Raw genomic sequence first — 24,938 nt, forward strand, 5'->3', positions numbered from 1 at the left:
AGTACATCTTGACGTCATCATAATGGCCTTGGAAGTCAAAATACAAAAATGCATATTATGACGTCATTATATTTATGGAAAATGTAGTGTATTTCTCTCAATATTCATCGATTTTCTTTGAAATGTCGATATCTTGTAGATAAGGCAATTCTCTACAAGATCACTTTTCACTAAGTTGCATTTTAATGAGGTCATCATAGTACAAAATTCAATTAAAGGCCACATGTCAGAATTTTCGTCATTTGCGTGTTATGTCTATGGAAGGTGAATTTCGTTCACATCATGAATCTACATGGCATTCATCTAGGAGCACTATCTATCTTATGTGTGCTCTGTTTTCTCCCAAGTTGGGGTATGTTATAGCTGAGACCATGGGCTATAAAAAAGGGTGACTTTGTTTTTTAATCAGATGTTGGGATCATGTTAAAATTTTCGATCGAAAGTTGAAATTGCAAATTTTGAAGGAATCATTAGGTGATACGTAACGAAGTCAACGTATCACCTTTTGATTTCGTCAAGATTTTTATTATTATTCTTCTTCCTATTATTCTTCCTCGATTTTGTTCGCAGGATATCTCAAGACTGAATGAAGCCATTGTCATGAAAATTTCAATGATGATAGATCTTAGTCTAACTTAGAACTGCGTGACTTTTCAAAGACTCAAAGTCATCGTGACGTCATCCAGGCGCCATTTTGTAAAAATCAACTTATGATCATATCTTCATAACGGAAAGTAATTTTACATTCATATTTATCAAGATTAAGATCAATATCCGTCGGGTCAATTTGAGGTCAATAAATGCGCGCAAAAATGTGCGTACGCGTAGGCGCGCGCGTTAATGCGCGCGTAAAATTTAAAATTGCTTAAAATCGTCTTAAATTTTTTTTGCATACGTTTCAGACCATTTTAAGCATTTCATAAAAAATCACGCAAAACACGCATTTTTGCACGTTTTCGTTCGTCACGGCCGAACGAAAAATAATCCCCCAGCAAAAACTTTTGACAGAATATTCCTCATATTTTTCCGAACAATTTGATACCCTTTTTATCTCTTGATCACTATTAATAACGGAATGAGCGTCCGTTCAAAATAACCGTCCGTACGCACGATTTTTGCAATCCATAGCATATATGGGCAAAAACATGCCTATAAAAAGTCCATTGGGATGAATAAGGACTACCAATTTTTTTTCTTATTTAGATAGAGTATGAGTCGGAGGTATGATTTCATATCTCATTTGGCCATTAAGTACATCTTGACGTCATCATAATGGCCTTGGAAGTCAAAATACAAAAATGCATATTATGACGTCATTATATTTATGGAAAATGTAGTGTATTTCTCTCAATATTCATCGATTTTCTTTGAAATGTCGATATCTTGTAGATAAGGCAATTCTCTACAAGATCACTTTTCACTAAGTTGCATTTTAATGAGGTCATCATAGTACAAAATTCAATTAAAGGCCACATGTCAGAATTTTCGTCATTTGCGTGTTATGTCTATGGAAGGTGAATTTCGTTCACATCATGAATCTACATGGCATTCATCTAGGAGCACTATCTATCTTATGTGTGCTCTGTTTTCTCCCAAGTTGGGGTATGTTATAGCTGAGACCATGGGCTATAAAAAAGGGTGACTTTGTTTTTTAATCAGATGTTGGGATCATGTTAAAATTTTCGATCGAAAGTTGAAATTGCAAATTTTGAAGGAATCATTAGGTGATACGTAACGAAGTCAACGTATCACCTTTTGATTTCGTCAAGATTTTTATTATTATTCTTCTTCCTATTATTCTTCCTCGATTTTGTTCGCAGGATATCTCAAGACTGAATGAAGCCATTGTCATGAAAATTTCAATGATGATAGATCTTAGTCTAACTTAGAACTGCGTGACTTTTCAAAGACTCAAAGTCATCGTGACGTCATCCAGGCGCCATTTTGTAAAAATCAACTTATGATCATATCTTCATAACGGAAAGTAATTTTACATTCATATTTATCAAGATTAAGATCAATATCCGTCGGGTCAATTTGAGGTCAATAAATGCGCGCAAAAATGTGCGTACGCGTAGGCGCGCGCGCGTTAATGCGCGCGTAAAATTTAAAATTGCTTAAAATCGTCTTAAATTTTTTTTGCATACGTTTCAGACCATTTTAAGCATTTCATAAAAAATCACGCAAAACACGCATTTTTGCACGTTTTCGTTCGTCACGGCCGAACGAAAAATAATCCCCCAGCAAAAACTTTTGACAGAATATTCCTCATATTTTTCCGAACAATTTGATACCCTTTTTATCTCTTGATCACTATTAATAACGGAATGAGCGTCCGTTCAAAATAACCGTCCGTACGCACGATTTTTGCAATCCATAGCATATATGGGCAAAAACATGCCTATAAAAAGTCCATTGGGATGAATAAGGACTACCAATTTTTTTTCTTATTTAGATAGAGTATGAGTCGGAGGTATGATTTCATATCTCATTTGGCCATTAAGTACATCTTGACGTCATCATAATGGCCTTGGAAGTCAAAATACAAAAATGCATATTATGACGTCATTATATTTATGGAAAATGTAGTGTATTTCTCTCAATATTCATCGATTTTCTTTGAAATGTCGATATCTTGTAGATAAGGCAATTCTCTACAAGATCACTTTTCACTAAGTTGCATTTTAATGAGGTCATCATAGTACAAAATTCAATTAAAGGCCACATGTCAGAATTTTCGTCATTTGCGTGTTATGTCTATGGAAGGTGAATTTCGTTCACATCATGAATCTACATGGCATTCATCTAGGAGCACTATCTATCTTATGTGTGCTCTGTTTTCTCCCAAGTTGGGGTATGTTATAGCTGAGACCATGGGCTATAAAAAAGGGTGACTTTGTTTTTTAATCAGATGTTGGGATCATGTTAAAATTTTCGATCGAAAGTTGAAATTGCAAATTTTGAAGGAATCATTAGGTGATACGTAACGAAGTCAACGTATCACCTTTTGATTTCGTCAAGATTTTTATTATTATTCTTCTTCCTATTATTCTTCCTCGATTTTGTTCGCAGGATATCTCAAGACTGAATGAAGCCATTGTCATGAAAATTTCAATGATGATAGATCTTAGTCTAACTTAGAACTGCGTGACTTTTCAAAGACTCAAAGTCATCGTGACGTCATCCAGGCGCCATTTTGTAAAAATCAACTTATGATCATATCTTCATAACGGAAAGTAATTTTACATTCATATTTATCAAGATTAAGATCAATATCCGTCGGGTCAATTTGAGGTCAATAAATGCGCGCAAAAATGTGCGTACGCGTAGGCGCGCGCGTTAATGCGCGCGTAAAATTTAAAATTGCTTAAAATCGTCTTAAATTTTTTTTGCATACGTTTCAGACCATTTTAAGCATTTCATAAAAAATCACGCAAAACACGCATTTTTGCACGTTTTCGTTCGTCACGGCCGAACGAAAAATAATCCCCCAGCAAAAACTTTTGACAGAATATTCCTCATATTTTTCCGAACAATTTGATACCCTTTTTATCTCTTGATCACTATTAATAACGGAATGAGCGTCCGTTCAAAATAACCGTCCGTACGCACGATTTTTGCAATCCATAGCATATATGGGCAAAAACATGCCTATAAAAAGTCCATTGGGATGAATAAGGACTACCAATTTTTTTTCTTATTTAGATAGAGTATGAGTCGGAGGTATGATTTCATATCTCATTTGGCCATTAAGTACATCTTGACGTCATCATAATGGCCTTGGAAGTCAAAATACAAAAATGCATATTATGACGTCATTATATTTATGGAAAATGTAGTGTATTTCTCTCAATATTCATCGATTTTCTTTGAAATGTCGATATCTTGTAGATAAGGCAATTCTCTACAAGATCACTTTTCACTAAGTTGCATTTTAATGAGGTCATCATAGTACAAAATTCAATTAAAGGCCACATGTCAGAATTTTCGTCATTTGCGTGTTATGTCTATGGAAGGTGAATTTCGTTCACATCATGAATCTACATGGCATTCATCTAGGAGCACTATCTATCTTATGTGTGCTCTGTTTTCTCCCAAGTTGGGGTATGTTATAGCTGAGACCATGGGCTATAAAAAAGGGTGACTTTGTTTTTTAATCAGATGTTGGGATCATGTTAAAATTTTCGATCGAAAGTTGAAATTGCAAATTTTGAAGGAATCATTAGGTGATACGTAACGAAGTCAACGTATCACCTTTTGATTTCGTCAAGATTTTTATTATTATTCTTCTTCCTATTATTCTTCCTCGATTTTGTTCGCAGGATATCTCAAGACTGAATGAAGCCATTGTCATGAAAATTTCAATGATGATAGATCTTAGTCTAACTTAGAACTGCGTGACTTTTCAAAGACTCAAAGTCATCGTGACGTCATCCAGGCGCCATTTTGTAAAAATCAACTTATGATCATATCTTCATAACGGAAAGTAATTTTACATTCATATTTATCAAGATTAAGATCAATATCCGTCGGGTCAATTTGAGGTCAATAAATGCGCGCAAAAATGTGCGTACGCGTAGGCGCGCGCGTTAATGCGCGCGTAAAATTTAAAATTGCTTAAAATCGTCTTAAATTTTTTTTGCATACGTTTCAGACCATTTTAAGCATTTCATAAAAAATCACGCAAAACACGCATTTTTGCACGTTTTCGTTCGTCACGGCCGAACGAAAAATAATCCCCCAGCAAAAACTTTTGACAGAATATTCCTCATATTTTTCCGAACAATTTGATACCCTTTTTATCTCTTGATCACTATTAATAACGGAATGAGCGTCCGTTCAAAATAACCGTCCGTACGCACGATTTTTGCAATCCATAGCATATATGGGCAAAAACATGCCTATAAAAAGTCCATTGGGATGAATAAGGACTACCAATTTTTTTTCTTATTTAGATAGAGTATGAGTCGGAGGTATGATTTCATATCTCATTTGGCCATTAAGTACATCTTGACGTCATCATAATGGCCTTGGAAGTCAAAATACAAAAATGCATATTATGACGTCATTATATTTATGGAAAATGTAGTGTATTTCTCTCAATATTCATCGATTTTCTTTGAAATGTCGATATCTTGTAGATAAGGCAATTCTCTACAAGATCACTTTTCACTAAGTTGCATTTTAATGAGGTCATCATAGTACAAAATTCAATTAAAGGCCACATGTCAGAATTTTCGTCATTTGCGTGTTATGTCTATGGAAGGTGAATTTCGTTCACATCATGAATCTACATGGCATTCATCTAGGAGCACTATCTATCTTATGTGTGCTCTGTTTTCTCCCAAGTTGGGGTATGTTATAGCTGAGACCATGGGCTATAAAAAAGGGTGACTTTGTTTTTTAATCAGATGTTGGGATCATGTTAAAATTTTCGATCGAAAGTTGAAATTGCAAATTTTGAAGGAATCATTAGGTGATACGTAACGAAGTCAACGTATCACCTTTTGATTTCGTCAAGATTTTTATTATTATTCTTCTTCCTATTATTCTTCCTCGATTTTGTTCGCAGGATATCTCAAGACTGAATGAAGCCATTGTCATGAAAATTTCAATGATGATAGATCTTAGTCTAACTTAGAACTGCGTGACTTTTCAAAGACTCAAAGTCATCGTGACGTCATCCAGGCGCCATTTTGTAAAAATCAACTTATGATCATATCTTCATAACGGAAAGTAATTTTACATTCATATTTATCAAGATTAAGATCAATATCCGTCGGGTCAATTTGAGGTCAATAAATGCGCGCAAAAATGTGCGTACGCGTAGGCGCGCGCGTTAATGCGCGCGTAAAATTTAAAATTGCTTAAAATCGTCTTAAATTTTTTTTGCATACGTTTCAGACCATTTTAAGCATTTCATAAAAAATCACGCAAAACACGCATTTTTGCACGTTTTCGTTCGTCACGGCCGAACGAAAAATAATCCCCCAGCAAAAACTTTTGACAGAATATTCCTCATATTTTTCCGAACAATTTGATACCCTTTTTATCTCTTGATCACTATTAATAACGGAATGAGCGTCCGTTCAAAATAACCGTCCGTACGCACGATTTTTGCAATCCATAGCATATATGGGCAAAAACATGCCTATAAAAAGTCCATTGGGATGAATAAGGACTACCAATTTTTTTTCTTATTTAGATAGAGTATGAGTCGGAGGTATGATTTCATATCTCATTTGGCCATTAAGTACATCTTGACGTCATCATAATGGCCTTGGAAGTCAAAATACAAAAATGCATATTATGACGTCATTATATTTATGGAAAATGTAGTGTATTTCTCTCAATATTCATCGATTTTCTTTGAAATGTCGATATCTTGTAGATAAGGCAATTCTCTACAAGATCACTTTTCACTAAGTTGCATTTTAATGAGGTCATCATAGTACAAAATTCAATTAAAGGCCACATGTCAGAATTTTCGTCATTTGCGTGTTATGTCTATGGAAGGTGAATTTCGTTCACATCATGAATCTACATGGCATTCATCTAGGAGCACTATCTATCTTATGTGTGCTCTGTTTTCTCCCAAGTTGGGGTATGTTATAGCTGAGACCATGGGCTATAAAAAAGGGTGACTTTGTTTTTTAATCAGATGTTGGGATCATGTTAAAATTTTCGATCGAAAGTTGAAATTGCAAATTTTGAAGGAATCATTAGGTGATACGTAACGAAGTCAACGTATCACCTTTTGATTTCGTCAAGATTTTTATTATTATTCTTCTTCCTATTATTCTTCCTCGATTTTGTTCGCAGGATATCTCAAGACTGAATGAAGCCATTGTCATGAAAATTTCAATGATGATAGATCTTAGTCTAACTTAGAACTGCGTGACTTTTCAAAGACTCAAAGTCATCGTGACGTCATCCAGGCGCCATTTTGTAAAAATCAACTTATGATCATATCTTCATAACGGAAAGTAATTTTACATTCATATTTATCAAGATTAAGATCAATATCCGTCGGGTCAATTTGAGGTCAATAAATGCGCGCAAAAATGTGCGTACGCGTAGGCGCGCGCGTTAATGCGCGCGTAAAATTTAAAATTGCTTAAAATCGTCTTAAATTTTTTTTGCATACGTTTCAGACCATTTTAAGCATTTCATAAAAAATCACGCAAAACACGCATTTTTGCACGTTTTCGTTCGTCACGGCCGAACGAAAAATAATCCCCCAGCAAAAACTTTTGACAGAATATTCCTCATATTTTTCCGAACAATTTGATACCCTTTTTATCTCTTGATCACTATTAATAACGGAATGAGCGTCCGTTCAAAATAACCGTCCGTACGCACGATTTTTGCAATCCATAGCATATATGGGCAAAAACATGCCTATAAAAAGTCCATTGGGATGAATAAGGACTACCAATTTTTTTTCTTATTTAGATAGAGTATGAGTCGGAGGTATGATTTCATATCTCATTTGGCCATTAAGTACATCTTGACGTCATCATAATGGCCTTGGAAGTCAAAATACAAAAATGCATATTATGACGTCATTATATTTATGGAAAATGTAGTGTATTTCTCTCAATATTCATCGATTTTCTTTGAAATGTCGATATCTTGTAGATAAGGCAATTCTCTACAAGATCACTTTTCACTAAGTTGCATTTTAATGAGGTCATCATAGTACAAAATTCAATTAAAGGCCACATGTCAGAATTTTCGTCATTTGCGTGTTATGTCTATGGAAGGTGAATTTCGTTCACATCATGAATCTACATGGCATTCATCTAGGAGCACTATCTATCTTATGTGTGCTCTGTTTTCTCCCAAGTTGGGGTATGTTATAGCTGAGACCATGGGCTATAAAAAAGGGTGACTTTGTTTTTTAATCAGATGTTGGGATCATGTTAAAATTTTCGATCGAAAGTTGAAATTGCAAATTTTGAAGGAATCATTAGGTGATACGTAACGAAGTCAACGTATCACCTTTTGATTTCGTCAAGATTTTTATTATTATTCTTCTTCCTATTATTCTTCCTCGATTTTGTTCGCAGGATATCTCAAGACTGAATGAAGCCATTGTCATGAAAATTTCAATGATGATAGATCTTAGTCTAACTTAGAACTGCGTGACTTTTCAAAGACTCAAAGTCATCGTGACGTCATCCAGGCGCCATTTTGTAAAAATCAACTTATGATCATATCTTCATAACGGAAAGTAATTTTACATTCATATTTATCAAGATTAAGATCAATATCCGTCGGGTCAATTTGAGGTCAATAAATGCGCGCAAAAATGTGCGTACGCGTAGGCGCGCGCGTTAATGCGCGCGTAAAATTTAAAATTGCTTAAAATCGTCTTAATTTTTTTTTGCATACGTTTCAGACCATTTTAAGCATTTCATAAAAAATCACGCAAAACACGCATTTTTGCACGTTTTCGTTCGTCACGGCCGAACGAAAAATAATCCCCCAGCAAAAACTTTTGACAGAATATTCCTCATATTTTTCCGAACAATTTGATACCCTTTTTATCTCTTGATCACTATTAATAACGGAATGAGCGTCCGTTCAAAATAACCGTCCGTACGCACGATTTTTGCAATCCATAGCATATATGGGCAAAAACATGCCTATAAAAAGTCCATTGGGATGAATAAGGACTACCAATTTTTTTTCTTATTTAGATAGAGTATGAGTCGGAGGTATGATTTCATATCTCATTTGGCCATTAAGTACATCTTGACGTCATCATAATGGCCTTGGAAGTCAAAATACAAAAATGCATATTATGACGTCATTATATTTATGGAAAATGTAGTGTATTTCTCTCAATATTCATCGATTTTCTTTGAAATGTCGATATCTTGTAGATAAGGCAATTCTCTACAAGATCACTTTTCACTAAGTTGCATTTTAATGAGGTCATCATAGTACAAAATTCAATTAAAGGCCACATGTCAGAATTTTCGTCATTTGCGTGTTATGTCTATGGAAGGTGAATTTCGTTCACATCATGAATCTACATGGCATTCATCTAGGAGCACTATCTATCTTATGTGTGCTCTGTTTTCTCCCAAGTTGGGGTATGTTATAGCTGAGACCATGGGCTATAAAAACGGTGCTTTTAGTTTTTCGATCAGATGATGGTATCATGTCACAATTTTCAATTGAAAGTCGAATTTGCAAATTCCGTAGAACTTTGCAGTAATTATGATGTCACGTATGTCCTATTTGTGAAATTTTAACGTTAGCAGTGTCCTAGTATTGAGTTTAATTGATGATGGTTTGATTGAGAATACAAATAAAAGGACAACAATGCATTGCGGCATAAACGGATGAATTAGGAAATGTTTTACAAATTTAAAATACAATATATTGAAACATTCATATCAAATAACATCGAAATTAAAGAATTGAACCTGAATGAGTAAATTGTTAAAAACAATATTCAACTTCGAAATTTGTATTTCATTTTTGATCTTCCGAAATCATTTGATATAAAAAGGAGATACACAAAGTGAAGAAGAACATGATGATGTAAAGCAAAGAAAGAAAAGAAAAGTTGATGGTAAGATGGTAAGAGGATAGACAGAGGGTATAGTAACACTATCCTAAGGTATCGATATCAATATTCAAGCATTACACATTATACAAATTACAAATGATAGAGGCGAAGTTATTATGCGAATACTTATATGACAAATTGTACACATTTATATTTTCCTCTAGGTAATAGCTACTACAAGAAAAAGGTTATGTTTTATCCAAACTGTAAAAAAAGGGGAATTATTAGAAGAAGTAAAAGTAGAAGAAGAAAGAGGGAAAAGAGAATTGAGAAAAAAGGAGATGGGTGAGATGCCTTGCTGCCTTCCTCTTTATCTCTTGTTTTGTCTCGATCTGCCTCTCTATTTCTGTATAGTCTCCCCCTTTCTCTCTGCATCATCCCAGTGTCTCATTTATTAGTGTATTACATGTATACAAATCAAATCAAAGGAAATTTGAGGCAATTTCAATCGTTTAGCCATTCACTGCCATGCATACTAACAATCATTTCTAGAATTAACATCTTATAGATGTTGGTTTATGGATGGGTAAAATATAAATATCTTACTCATATTTTATATTGAATCAGGACTAAATAAATCACTGTGTTCATGTTTAATTGATAAAAAAGGGCTTAAAAACTTTATTTGCATGTTATCTCAAGAGTTGACAGATGGCACACGGAAGCATTCACATCCTTAGTGCGTTAAAACGTTATTCAAACGGTAGATCTTTCTTTCCAATACGGAACGGTCAATAAGCAGCATGAAACTTAGTTAAGATATAGTCCTTATTAGTCATAATCAGCTCTATTGACGTCATTGTTGCGTATTTAGTGCGTCGAAATATCACTTCAATGATTGGTATAAGTATATCTCTGCAATGTTTAGTAATAGCAGGGCACTCTCCCTGGTAATAGTTAACAGTTATCATATATAACGATCCTCAATCGAAAACATGAAGGGGGCGCTGTGCCACTTTCAATCATGGTCATCATTTTAATATCGTAATCATCGTATTCATGAACATAATCGTTTTTTGATTATCGGCAACACTTTCATGACCAGTATTCAAAAGAGCTTATTTATGCTAGAAATATGGAAGGCATTGTTCTCAATTGCATCTCTCTCTCTCCTCTCTCTTGCTGTGTTTCCCTTCTCCCCTCATGTTCTGCCCCTCTCCTTTACTTGGTCTGTCTCTGCATCTCTCTCTCACTCTCTATCTCTCTTTCCCTCTCTACACTTTTATCCTCTCCCTCTCTCTCTCTCTCTCTCTCTTTCTCTTGCCTTGCCTTCTTCTTATTATATTGCTCTGTCTCCCTCTGTTCTACACAGTTGAAACTTGACTCATGGATATACCATAATGGAAGTAGTATTTAATAACGAAAGATGAAATCGTGAAAATGCGTTCTTCATTATGTTACACACGTATCACCTAATTCGTCAAAGTGACGAATTAAAGTCTAGTTAGGTGATACGTAACGAAGTCAACGTATCACCTTTTGATTTCGTCAAGATTTTTCTTTATTATTATTATTTATTTTTATTATTCTTCCTCGAATTTGTTCGCAGGATATCTCAAGACTGAATAAAGCCATTATCATGAAACTTTCAATGATGATAGATCTTAGTCTAACTTAGAACTGTGTGACTTTTCAGACAGTCAAGGTCATCGTGACGTCATCCAGGCGCCATTTTGTGAAAATCAACTTATGATCATATCTTCATAAAGGAAAGCCATTTTTCATTCATATTTATCATGATTAAACTCAATATCCGTCCGGTCAATTTCAAGTCAATAAATGCGCGCAAAAATGCGCGTACGCTTATGTCCGCGCGTTTACGCGCGCGAAAAAAATTAAAATGCTCCAAATCATCCCAAATTTTTTTTGCATACGTTTCAGGCCATATGGAGCATTTGATAAAAAAATTACGCGCACGCGCATGTGCGCGCGTTTTCGCGCGTACTGGCATTTTGCAACATAGAATCGCCGATTTTTTTCTGTCATCATATTTGGTACATTTTTCCAAGCATTTTGATAATTTGTTCACCTTTTATTAACGCAATGAGCGTCCTTCAAAGTTGACAGCACGCGCGGATTTGCGTTTTCTTTATCCACAATACATGGGCAAAAACATGCCTATACAAAATTCTTTGTAACTTTTCAGAATAGATAGAAACTCCTAATATTTTTTCATATTTGGATAGATTATGAGTCGGAGATATGATTTCATGTCTCATTTTATCCTCAATTAACTCATGATGTCATCATAATGGCCTCCAAACTCAAAATTTCAATTTGCATATTATGACGTCAGCATATTTTTGGAAAATTGATTGTATCTCTGTAAATATGGATCAATTTTCTTTTTAATTTTGATATGTTCTAGCTGGGACAATTTTCTACAAATGTAGTATTCGCAATTTTTATTTTTGACAAAAGTATCATGGTGTATTTTTGCGATTAAAGGAGGCATGTCAATTTTTCGCATTTTGCGTGTATTCTCTATGGGACATGACTTTTTCTCAAAACTGGATTCTACACTCCTGTCTTTCGCGAGCAAGATCTCCGTTGTTTTAGCTTTGTTTTCACTGAGTTTTGGATATGATGTAGCTGAGAAAATGAGCTATCAAAAGTGTGCCTTTTATTGTTCGATTAGATGCCGGGATCATGCTCATATTTCACTTGCAAAGTAGGATTTCTGAATTCCATTTCCCGTTTACGTGTAATCGCTATGGGAGATGTTTTGGTATATCGGTAACGCACTTGACTTCCAACCTCGAGATCCCTGGTTCGATTCCGGGTGTCTCCAACACTTCTTTTTTCACTTTTTTTTCCTTTTGACCTTCACTGTACCATCTCCTTTGATTATTTAAACACGTAGATTCGCAAATAATGTCATAAATAACCCTTTTTACTTTATTATTACCCTATTTTCACTTGATCCATTACTTTTTGCGTGTAATCCCTATGGGAGATGACTTTTTTTTTCAAATCTGGATTCTACATTCCTGTCTTTTGCGAGCAATATCGCCGTTATTTCGGCTTGGATTTTGTTGATTTTTGAGTATGTTGTAGCTGAGACTATATGCTATCTAAATCAACCCTCTTTTTTTCAATAAGATGTCATGATCGCGCTTATGATCATGATCATGATCATCATGATCATCATTATCATAATGATGATAATCATTTATCAATTACATTTTCATTTCTTTGAATAAGATAAAAATCGTCAAAAGGTGTTCTTCATGATGTAAATTAGAGTCAAATGTGTAACTGGTTACTGCACAGGTTCAAAGGTCATATATTGTTTCAATCTATCTTCCCTAGATCCATGACGATCAAGGAGACACAATTTAATCTTGACATATGAATAGATCATAATGGGAGAAGCATATGAATGGGAGAAGCATTTTACAAAATAATATATCGTGTAATGCATTATTCGTTATGTAGACCATTATCATACGTATCACCTAATTCGTCTAAGTGACGAATTAAAGTCTAGTATTTATTTTGTGTCTGTATAGAAGAAATTATTATTATTCTTCCTCAATTTTGTTCGCAGGATATCTCAAGAATGGCAAAAGCCATTGTCATGAAACTTTCAATGATGATAGATCTTAGTCTAACTTAGAACTGCATGACTTTTCAAAGACACAAAATTATCGTGACGTCATCCAGGCGCCATTTTGTGAAAATCAACTTATGATCATATCTTCATAACGGAAACTAATTTTTCATTCATATTTGTCATGAATAAGATCAATATCCTTCCGGTTAATTTCAGACCAAAAAACATGCGCAAATTCACGCGCACGCGTTTGTGCGCGCGTTTACGTGCGCGCAAAAATTTAAAATGCGCTAAATCATCCCAAATTTTTTTTGCATACGTTTCAAGCTATATAGAGCATTTGACAAAAAAATCCCTCAAACGCGCATGCGCGCGCATTTTTTGCGCGTTCTGGCATTTTGCAACATAAAATCGCCAAATTTTCTCTGTCATCATGTTTGGCACATTTTTCTAAGCATTTTGATACCATATTCATCTCTTTATCACTATTAATAACGGAATGAGCGTCCGTTCAAGATAAAATATCCGTGCGCGCGAGCTCATGTATTACATTGTATATATGGACAAAAACATACCTATAAAAAGTCCATTGGGATGAATAGGGACTGCCAAGTTTTTTTCATATTCTGATAGAGTATGAGTCGGAGATATGATTTCATAGCTCATTTGGCCATTAAATACATCTTGACGTTATCATAATGGCCTTGAAAGTCAAAATACGAAATTGCATATTATGACGTCATTATATTTATGGAAAATTTAGTATACTTCTCATATTATTGACTGATTTTCTTCCGAATTTCGGTATCTTGTAGTTGAGGCAATTGCCTTCAAGATAAATACACACTACTTTTTATTTTATTGACGTCATCATAGTACAAAATTCAATTAAAGGCCACATTTCAGAATTTTCTTAACTTGAGTGTTATGCCTAAGGAAGGTGAATTTCGTTCACATCATGAATCTTCATGACATTGATCTTTGAGCACTATCTAGCTGATTTGTATTCTATGTTCTCCCAAATTTTGATACGGTGTAGCTAATAAATTATCTACAATATAGACGTACATCATTTATCATTTCGATGACATCATCATAGTGAAAATTTCAATTAAAGGTGACACGTCAGAATTTTCTTAGTTTGCGTGTTAGGCGACTTTTTCTGAAATCCTGATTCTACAAATCTGTATTGAATACCTGAAGGGGGCGCTATACCACTCTTAATGATGGTCTTTATCGTATTTATGATCATTATCATGAGATCGTCATCGGCACAATTTCATGATAACAAAATAGCACGTATCACCTAATTCGTCAAAGTGACGAATTAAAGTCTAGTATTTATTTTGTGTCTGTATAGAAGAAATTATTATTATTCTTCCTCAATTTTGTTCGCAGGATATCTCAAGAATGGCTAAAGCCATTATCATGAAACTTGCCATGATGATAGATCTTAGCCTAACTTAGAACTGCGTGACTTTTCAAAAACTCAAAGTCATCGTGACGTCATCCAGGCGCCATTTTGTGAAAATCAACTTATGATCATATCTTCATAACGGAAAAGTATTTCTCATTCATAATTATCACGATTAAGATCAATATCCGTCCGGTCAATTTAAGGTCAATAAACGTGCGCAAATGCGCGCGTGCGCGTTCGTTCGCGCGTTTATGCGCGCGCAAAAAATTAAAATGCTCTAAATCATCCCAAAATTTTTTGGCATACGTTTTAGGCCATATGGAATTGACAAAAAATTATGCTCACGCGCATGCGCGCGCGTTTTTTGCGCGTAATAGCATTTTGCAACATAAAATCGCCGAATTTTGTCTATCATCATATTTGGCACATTTTTTCAAGCATTTTGATAACTTGTTAACCTTTTAATAACGCAATGAGCGTCCGTCAAAGTTGACAGCGCGCGCGGACCTGCGTTATCTTTATTCACAATACATGAGCAAAAACATGCCTATACACAATTCTTTGTAACTCTTCAGAATAGACAGGAACTCCAAATATTTTTTCATATTTAGATAGATTATGAGTCTAAGATATGATTTTATGTCTCATTTGACCCTCAATTAACTCATGACGTCATCATAATAGCCTCCAAACTCAAAATTTTAATTTGCATATTATGACGTCAGCATATTCATGGAAAATTTAGTGTATTTCTCGTAATATTTATTGATTTTCTTCCAAATTTGGCTATGTTCTAGCTGTGACAATTTTCTACAGACATAGTTATCACGATTTTCCATTTTGACAAAGGCATCATGGCGTATTTTTGCGATTAAAGGAGGCATGTCTATTTTTCACATTTTGCGTGTATTCTCTATGGGACATGACTTTTTCTCAAAACTGGATTCTACACTCCTGTCTTTCGCGAGCGAAATCTCCGTTGTTTTAGCTTAGTTTTCGCTGAGCTTTGAATATGTTGTAGCTGAGACCATAAGCTATCACAATTTTCCTTTTTATTTTTCGATTAGATACCGGGATCATGCTCATATTTCACTTGCAAAGTAGGATGTGAGAATTCCATTTCCCGTTTACGTGTAATCGCTATGGGAGATGTTTTGGTATATCGGTAACGCACTTGACTTCCATCCTCGAGATCCCTGGTTCGAGTCCGGGTGTCTCCAACAACTTTTTGCTTCACTTTTTTTTCCTTTTGACTTTCACTGTACCATCTCCTTTGATTATTTAAACACGTAGAATCGCAAATAATGTGAAAAATAACCCATTTTACTTTATTATTACCCTATTTTCACTTAATCCATTTCTTTTTGCGTGTAATCCCTATGGGAGATGACTTTTTCTAAAATCTGGAGTCTACATTCCTGTCTTTTGCGAGCAATATCGCCGTTATTTCGGCTTGGATTTTGTTGATTTTTGAGTATGTTGTAGCTGAGACTATATGCTATCTAAATCAACCCTCGTTTTTTCAATAAGATGTCATGATCGCGCTCATGATCATGATCATGATCATCATTCATCAATTACATTTTATCAATTACATTTTCATTTTTTTGAATGAGATAAAATCGTCAAAACATGTTCTTCATGATGTAAATTAGAGTCAAATGTGTATCTGGTTACTGCACAGGGTCAAAGGTCATATATTGTTTCAATCTATCTTCCTTAGATCCATGATGATCAAGGAGACACAATTTAATCTTGGCATATGAACAGATCATAATAGGAGAAGCATATAAATGGAAGAAGCATTTTACAAAATAATATATCGTGTAATGCATTATTCGTTATGTAAACCATTATCATACGTATCACCTAATTCGTCTAAGTGACGAATTAAAGTCTAGTATTTATTTTGTGTCTGTATAGAAGAAATTATTATTATTCTTCCTCAATTTTGTTCGCAGGATATCTCAAGAATGGCAAAAGCCATTGTCATGAAACTTTCAATGATGATAGATGTTAGTCTAACTTAGAACTGCATGACATTTCAAAGACTCAACATTTTCATGACGTCATCTAGGCGCCATTTTGTGAAAATCAACTTATGATCATATCTTCATAACGAAAAGTAATTTTTCATTCATATTTATCATGAATAAGATCAATATCCTACCGGTCAATTTAAGATAAAAAAACGTGCGCAAATCCGCGCGTACGCGTTTGTGCGCGCGTTTACGTGCGCGCAAAAATTAAAAATGCTCCAAATCATTCCTAAATTTTTTTGCATACGTTTCAAGCCATATGGAGCATTTGACAAAAAATCACTCAAACGCGCATGCGCGCGCGTTTTTTGCGCGTTCTGGCATTTTGCAACATATTATCGGCGCATTTTCCTGTCATCATGTTTGACACATTTTTCCAAGCATTTTGACACCATGTTCATCTCTTTATCACTATTAATAACGGAATGAGCGTCCGTTCAATATAAATATCCGTGCGCGCGAGCTCATATACCGTGTGTCTCAAAAAAAACGTAACACTTTTGAAATGGTTGCCAAATTGAGCATATATAATTTTATGAAAAAATGTCTATATGTATGGAAAGCTAAAGGACCAACCTTTCATATGATATGAAAAAATTAAAAAAAAAATCATGCTTCGATGGACAGTGTTCACTTAAGTTAGAGGTATGAAAATGGGCCTGCGCAGGATTTTTCCTTCCAATTTTGGACATGTAAATTACTTGTAACTTACAAAATAAGGTCGATATGAGATATTCATGATCGATGGATCAAAAGGATATTTTGAATCAAAAGGATATTTTGAATACCTCGAATACCATTCCTTTTTCAGTGTTATTTATCAATCCCGAAACACCACCGCCCACCCCCCCCCACACACACACACACACACACACACTTCCACCCACTCCCATCTCATTGTATCATTGATCTGGTAGATGTGAACGGGATTAAGGAAGAATGGGAATTGGCTAAATTGAAATATTCCAAATCATAATTGACATTACGCAACCCACTGTCCTCCCCCTCCCACACACACACACACACACACACACACACACACACAACCTTCTTCCCATCCTCTCACCTACTCCTTGCTTTTTTATCAGTTTTCTTCCGAAAGTTTGGTGGATCATTTTTTCCATTAATAATCAAATTAACCAGTCACTCATTTTGATCATTGAAATCAATCGATAAATCACTGAAACATTAATTCCATCAAGCAATTGCTCAAACCAATTATCACACGCACACAAACCACACACACACGCACGTACACACACACACATATACGCGCACACACATACACACACGTGCACACACACACACACACACATTAGGGCAGACATGACAAAAAACAAGTTAAATCTTTTTTTAAAAGATTTTCATGTTTCTTTTATTTCTTTCTTATTTAAAACTGCTTTGTTCATCTTAAAATGAAAGATCTGACAAAAGTAATCAGTTCAGTAGTCCACATGGCTATCTTTTCTTCTTGATTGAATATCAAGGCTTTCAAAGTACCGACTGAGTAAGGGTACCGGTAAAGATAAAAGTCTTTCACATTAATGATCGACGTGTCCACCTTCTCTCTCGATACACGATCTTGCCCGTTTCAGCATGTCCAGAACAGCTCTCCTGACTGTGGCTCTGTCTTGACGAAGGACATCAATCTCATGGGTGATTCTCTCCTTGATATCATCCAGCGTGTCGGGAGGTGTAGTGTAGACCTTGGCCTTGAGCCATCCCCACAAGAAGAAGTCGAGAGGCGTCATGTCAGGTGAACGTGGAGGCCATTCAACTTCGCGGTTGAGGGATATCACTCGATCACCGAAGAGCTGGGTGAGGCGCTCTGTGACATCCCTGGAGCGATGGCAAGGTGCCCCATCTTGCGCCCACCATACGCGTTGAAACCGTCCATTCCTGCCACGGCGATACCTTGCAACTCTATCGAGGGCAGGGACAACATGTCCATCTATCATCTGGAGATAGGCTTCACCGTTGACATTGTTGTCAAAGAAGATGGGCCCAATGATGTCCCCTCTGCCAGTGAGACCGGCCCACACCGTCACCTTGGACCGGTTGTACTTCCTTTGGTAGTCGAACTCTTCTGGAGGATGCCCTTTATCCCGGTATGCCACAAGATTGTGCGTGTTGACCTGGGCATTGAGAGCGAAACCGGACTCGTCCCCTATCAACAAGTCATCTAAGAATCGCGCCGGCCTTCGGAGTAGCCACTCACAAAATCTTGTGCGACGCTGACGATCTCCTGGGAGAAGCTCGTGTCTCTTGATCATCTGGTAAGGGTGGTAGTGAAGATCAAGTAGCGTGATCCTGTTGAAGGTGGCGTGGGGTAGATCTGTAGGGTTTCGCCGACAGCTGATGTCTCCATCCTGATGATCCTGAATGGCTTGACGAACCACTTCAATATTCTCTGCCGATCGTCCAGTCCTGAGGCGTCCTGATCTTCCTCGGTTCAGATTATGGCTCGTCCCCGTTCCCTCGTACTTGGCGACATTGCGGTACACGGTAAGACGCGAAGGGCAGCGTACATCCGGGTAGACTTGTCTGAACCTCTGACAGACTGCTGTAACATTGTTAGGGGAGCCTTCCAAAGTTGCGACTGTGCCGCGACGCGTCGGGGCGCAGAGCAGGATATGAGAACAAAGGAGGCGCCTTTATGCGCCCATTAGCGCCTTTTTGCGTCGGATAGGAGAGGACTTCAGTTGGTTGCCAGCTCATTAAAATCTGGCTATTGTTTGGAGTCTCATTGTTACGAAATTACCCCGCCAGGGCGCGCCCCGGTGAAGCACTTGACATTTGTGAATGGGAGCTTAAACTTTGAATAGCTTTCGCGCCCTTTCGCGCCCGGTCCGGCGCATTAGTTATTCATGTAGTGCCCGCTTGTGTGTCGCTCTCGTCTTGCGAGATTTGACTCTGAAAAGCATTACTTTGGCTACTGATTTGTTTTAATATTATTTTACGTACATGACATTGGTTACAATTTTTGTTTATTTTCCTCTCAAAATCGGAGTTCTGTAGGCGTTAACGTTGGCATGATTGTTCATTTTTTCATCTCCTCCTGTTCTGTTCATGATTGTGTTCAATATACTGTATCAATTTTAATACAAATTGATTTGTTCAAAAAAACAAATTTATTTTATACTTACCCCACTCTCTCTGACATTGTTTTCCTCGTGCATGTTTTGACACTTTAATTGTAATTTTATATTTCCTTATAGCGATGTTATCGCATGTTTCGATTTTCTTGTTTTTTTTTTAAACAATTTTTGTTGCATCTTGTAAACAGTTCTGTCGTATAATCATTATAAATCATATAATTATATCATCAGTCTGTTATTTCAATACATAGATCCTTTGAATCTTCTTAACATTAGAGAACGTATTTTAAAATCCGTGATGTTGAAAATGATACTTAATCAAGAATGTCATAGTTTCTCCTTGAATTGGATTTAAAAAGCGTTTTATCTGTATTACGATTTTTTAAGCAAATGATATCCGTATTGTCGGGAACATCATCAATATGTTTCGTTAGAAGGAAGACGCTCATTTTCAGAATGTTCTTTGTTTGCAAAACACTAATGTTACGAACAAAATTAAATACATTGTACCCGTATCATCGGGGATATCGCAAAACTCCCAGGGAGATTATCAATTGCAAATCAACATAGTAAATTATGCCTAAATCGTAAGAATAGAGCATGCATTAACAAAGAAGAGAGTTACCAGGAAATGATGTTTGAAATTTCACCCCAAACATATCTCAAGAAGAAATTAGTTTATCATTCTGTGTCAAAGAATTTTATCGAATATTTCTTTGCGACGAAGGGGGGGGGGGTTACATCCGCGGCCAGTTTTAGATCTAGGTCATTGTTAAGAATAACTAAAATGCGTATATATTGTGCTGAATAGGGGCCACATGTTATCGAAAGAGCGTAGTACGTTCTAGAACAAATACAAGCCATGGCAATTCGTTGAATTGCTTCTCGTAACAGAACTGTCTCACTGTCTAAATAAGGATCCATCCGGGGGATCCATCATGCACGTGTTGGTAAACGGAATTAATAATGATTGGGTTGTTTTGGGACATTTTTTTTAGGGGGGGGGCAGGGTAGCCCTTATTCTTCTTCTACTGGGTCATCAAGAAACACAAATAGTGTTGAAATTTTCCGCAATCCCTTTAGCGCCGAGGGTAGAAAAGCCTTTAGAAAACTCAGCTGGACAATAGCAATTTAATGTTGGTCAAATAATCAGCGAGAAGTACTGGGCAAACAGATATTAGCCCACGTCTTCAATATAACCAGGGAATCCTGATATAACTAAGCACATGCTCACAATATGAAAATCAAATCTGGCTATTGTTTGGAGACTCATTGTTACTATCTGGTAAAGGGGTACTTTTCACGCACCAAAGTCCGGCTCGTCTAGTACACACAAATCCGGCCCGTATTGACTTTACACACCGGACTTACGGGACTGTTTTCAAAAGGAGGGAAAATGCATATGCGTACCCTACATAACACTCATTCGGGGGTGGGGGGGGGGGGGGGAGGGGTGCGCTTAAAGGCGAAGCGCTTTTTGTGAATTGTGAATTTGTGAATTTGAAAAGCTTTCGCGCCCGTTCCTACGCATTAGTTATTCATGTAATCCCCGCGTGTGTGTCCGCTCTCGTCTTGAAAGATTTGACTCTAAAATTTTCACTTTGGCTACTGATATGTTTTATTATTATTTTACGTACAAGACATTGATTTAGATTGTTGTTCTGATTGTTATTTTCCTCCCAAACATCGAAGTTGTGTAGGCGTTGACGTTGTTATGATTGTTCATTTCTGTTCATTAATGTGTTCAATACTTGTATTATATTAATTTTTCACGAACAAAACAAAAACGATATGTATAATTGTATTCCTTCTGTATGTTTTGACACATTATTTGTTTCATATTACATTTATTTTGTTCTGTCATCCGATCAAAATAGGTCATATATCTATATCATCACTCTGTTCTTTCTCATGCAAGATCGATTTAAAGAATGGAAACGTAGGTTCTCTAAATCTTCGCAAAATCAGCTATTGTATTTAAATACCCGTGATTTAAAAATGATACTTATAATCAAAGAGATTGAAAGATTCTGCTTGAAATAAGATTATAGGGCGTTTATAAATATGTCATACAAAACAAACAAACATCTGCAAATTAAAGATATTACAAAAATGATAGTCGTATTGTCGGGAGCCTGCATCATCAAAACGTTTCGGTAGATGGAACAATTCGAAATCGCCTATCTGTTCCAAACATGAAATTCGATCGAATATTTCTTCGCGAAGAAACTTTATTGGTGGTGTCATTTGTCTTAACAATTTGTTATCTTCAATGTTCGTGACGTTTTGACGTTTCATATGTGTTAGCTAGCGCTAGTAAAGTCTTTTGATTTAACGTGCACTGTATATAGTTATAAGGCCTGAACACGTCATGTTCACATTGGGTGTTATATAGCATACGGATATTATAGTACATGTAACTTTTAAAAGCACTTTGTTTTTGCAACGCAATGACAAAAGACAGCTCTTTGAGCAGCTAATAGTTGTTGCGCCCATTGTTCCGCTCATAGGCGGCTATTCCCAATCACCGGGCATTATTTGTTATTGTATCATTAGTTAAGTTTATTAATCTATTCATGTTTTCTATTTATTTATTTAGTTTTGGGGAGGGGGATGTCGCATTACGAATTCATGACCCTTATACATAATGACCATGTTCTCAAATTACGAATAGCGGTCTTCATGAATAGTTGTCCAATGAATAGCGGTCCTTATAACTAGCGAGCGGAGCCCTCGTGATTGACCTCTGCCATTTTGGTCCGGCCGTTCACTTCGCCGCCCCCCCTCCCTCACACACACACATAATACGCAACCTTAATGTGTAGCTAAACAAGAATCTATAGCAAGTCGGACAATTATAGCGATCAAACAATAGTCTTGCTCGGCCGCGTGAAATCCTGCCACGGCATTCTATGTTTTTACCTTTAGAGCGAACTTTTCTTTTGTATTCGCTCCATAGAACTCTACTTTATCTTACAGCGAGGTGAAATGAAAAGAGCGTCATCATGAGTAGATCTATTGTTTGATGTTATCCTTCTTCTCCCTAGTTAAGCCAAACCTTCAATTTAGGCATATCCATAAAAGGTAGCTTCCTGTACCGTTCGCTTTTTTTTTCCTGACTGCTATATGAAGCATGTGTATGCTCTGAATTACGCAAACAGGGGACCGGCGGGTTTAAGATCCTCTCCGAACGAAATGTAATGTTGAGTTATGCCTTACAATAGCATATCGACTTGGGAGCTCCCGGTTACGAGCTGCTCTGCTCTACCACTGGGCTATAGCGCCTCCCTCCTTTAAAAAAGATCTTTTAAAATTTGCCGGTTTTTTTTTTTTTTAGAATAAGAATCAAAACATGTTTGGTATTTTTTTTGTATCTGTGCATTAAGATTTCAAAATTTCACTTTCGCCACTTAATTATACAAATCTACGAATAAATGATTCGAATGTTAGAGCAGAAATCAATGTTTGTATTTGTGTCGAATGATTAATTATCATCATGAACTGATTAATGTTTTGTATTGCATTTCCAATTGCTGCTCAACTTTATCACCATCAGGCTACGTTTTTTTGTTTACATCTTCATGACAAACATGTTTTATAATCTCGATATAGTTCCCGGACTCTTTTGTCTATTTATTCCACTTTTAAAAAGAGCTATGGAATTATTATGATTTAAAACGCCTTTTGGACGGGCAATTTTCGAAGGCAAATCTCGGGCGTGAAATCCTGCCACGGCATTTTATTATTTTTTTTCCCTGAGGCCACTTAACAAAATATTCATGTTTAGCGTCCCGGCTGCTTCTTTTTGGGGGCCGCCTCCTATTTTTTTATTTTTGGGGAAATTTGTTTTAATTTTTTTTTTTTATTTAATTTTTCTTTTTTAATAATTTTGGAAAAAAAAAACATGAAAAACAATACTAAAATGTATCTATTACTGATTTTTTTTTTTAAAGTTAAAAGATGTCGGCGGCCATCTTGAAAACTAGCCCGACTGTTAGGAAAATGTACCGAGCGGCCATTTTGAGCGGCCATTTTGAAAGAAAAAAAAAAGAGAGGGCCTCCTCCTTCCTAGTTTTCGAAAAAACAGGACACTAATAAAACATTTTTTTATTTGGCCTTAGAGCGAACTTTTCTTTTGTATTCGCTCCGTAAAACTCTACTTTATCAAACAGCGAGGTGAAATGAAAAGAGCGTCATCTTGAGTTAATCGTTTGTTTGATGTTATCCTTCTTATCCCTAATAAGCAAACCTTCAATTTATTAGAACCAAGTCATGGGAGGAGAAAAAAAAGGATTTGACTGACAAAATATAAATTCTTCCAAGCTCAGGCTGTGGCGATGTGCAACGCGTAGCGTGAATATGAATGACGGGAGAGAAAGATAATTCCTTTGTCCATTATACGATGCTAGAATCATATCGCGATGTGGGAATTATACAAATATGTTGATAATCATTCAAATTACAAACATACACAAGCGACCCAAACAGTAATCAATTTGCCGACTATAACCGCATACATGTAGTCATTCACATCATTTGTCTTTTATTTTTTGTTGTTGGGGACAATTAAGCTCGCAATTAAACAACCATTAATCGTACATAGTCATCTTTATTTCACATTTCATACAGTCGTCACAAAAATTAAAAGGAGGCGTATTAAACCCAACAAAAATAAATCATAATGTATTCTGATCAAGATGAACGAGTGTGTTGATTGCCCCCCAAAACAAAAACGATCCCACCAGAGAAGTTCATGCTGTGCTGTAGTAATGTACATCGCAAAGCTTCGCCACAATGATTGGAAAGGTAATACCCCGCCCGTTACGACGCAACACGGCGCGAGAAGAATAGATCGCGACGCGAGAAGAATACATCAATTTTGTACAAACAATGGAAAGTTTATCAGAACGAAAACCGGAGGAGGGGAAGACAGGCTTTGGCCGAGAAATACTTTCTGTATATCAAGTTTAAGCTGTACCGCGCATCACGAGCGAGAACAATGACGGGAGAGATAATCTTCCATCGCCTGGTGGGGCGCAAAAGGGCGCAAGAAGAATAGAGCGGGTTTATACTAACAATAGACGGTTTCTTTTCATATGCAAGAATCAGGTGAGGGTGACTATTGCGCCCCTTCGCGCCCCTTTGCGCCTCAATGCGTCTCTTGGGACGCGACTGTTCTATTCATCGCGCCCCGACGCGTCCGGGCACAGTCGCAACTTTGGAAGGCTCCCCTTAGTTCGAT

The sequence above is a fragment of the Strongylocentrotus purpuratus genome, unplaced genomic scaffold, assembly GCF_000002235.5.
Source record: "Strongylocentrotus purpuratus isolate Spur 01 unplaced genomic scaffold, Spur_5.0 spur5_scaffold_20, whole genome shotgun sequence".
NCBI classification, from domain to species: Eukaryota; Metazoa; Echinodermata; class Echinoidea; order Camarodonta; family Strongylocentrotidae; genus Strongylocentrotus; species Strongylocentrotus purpuratus.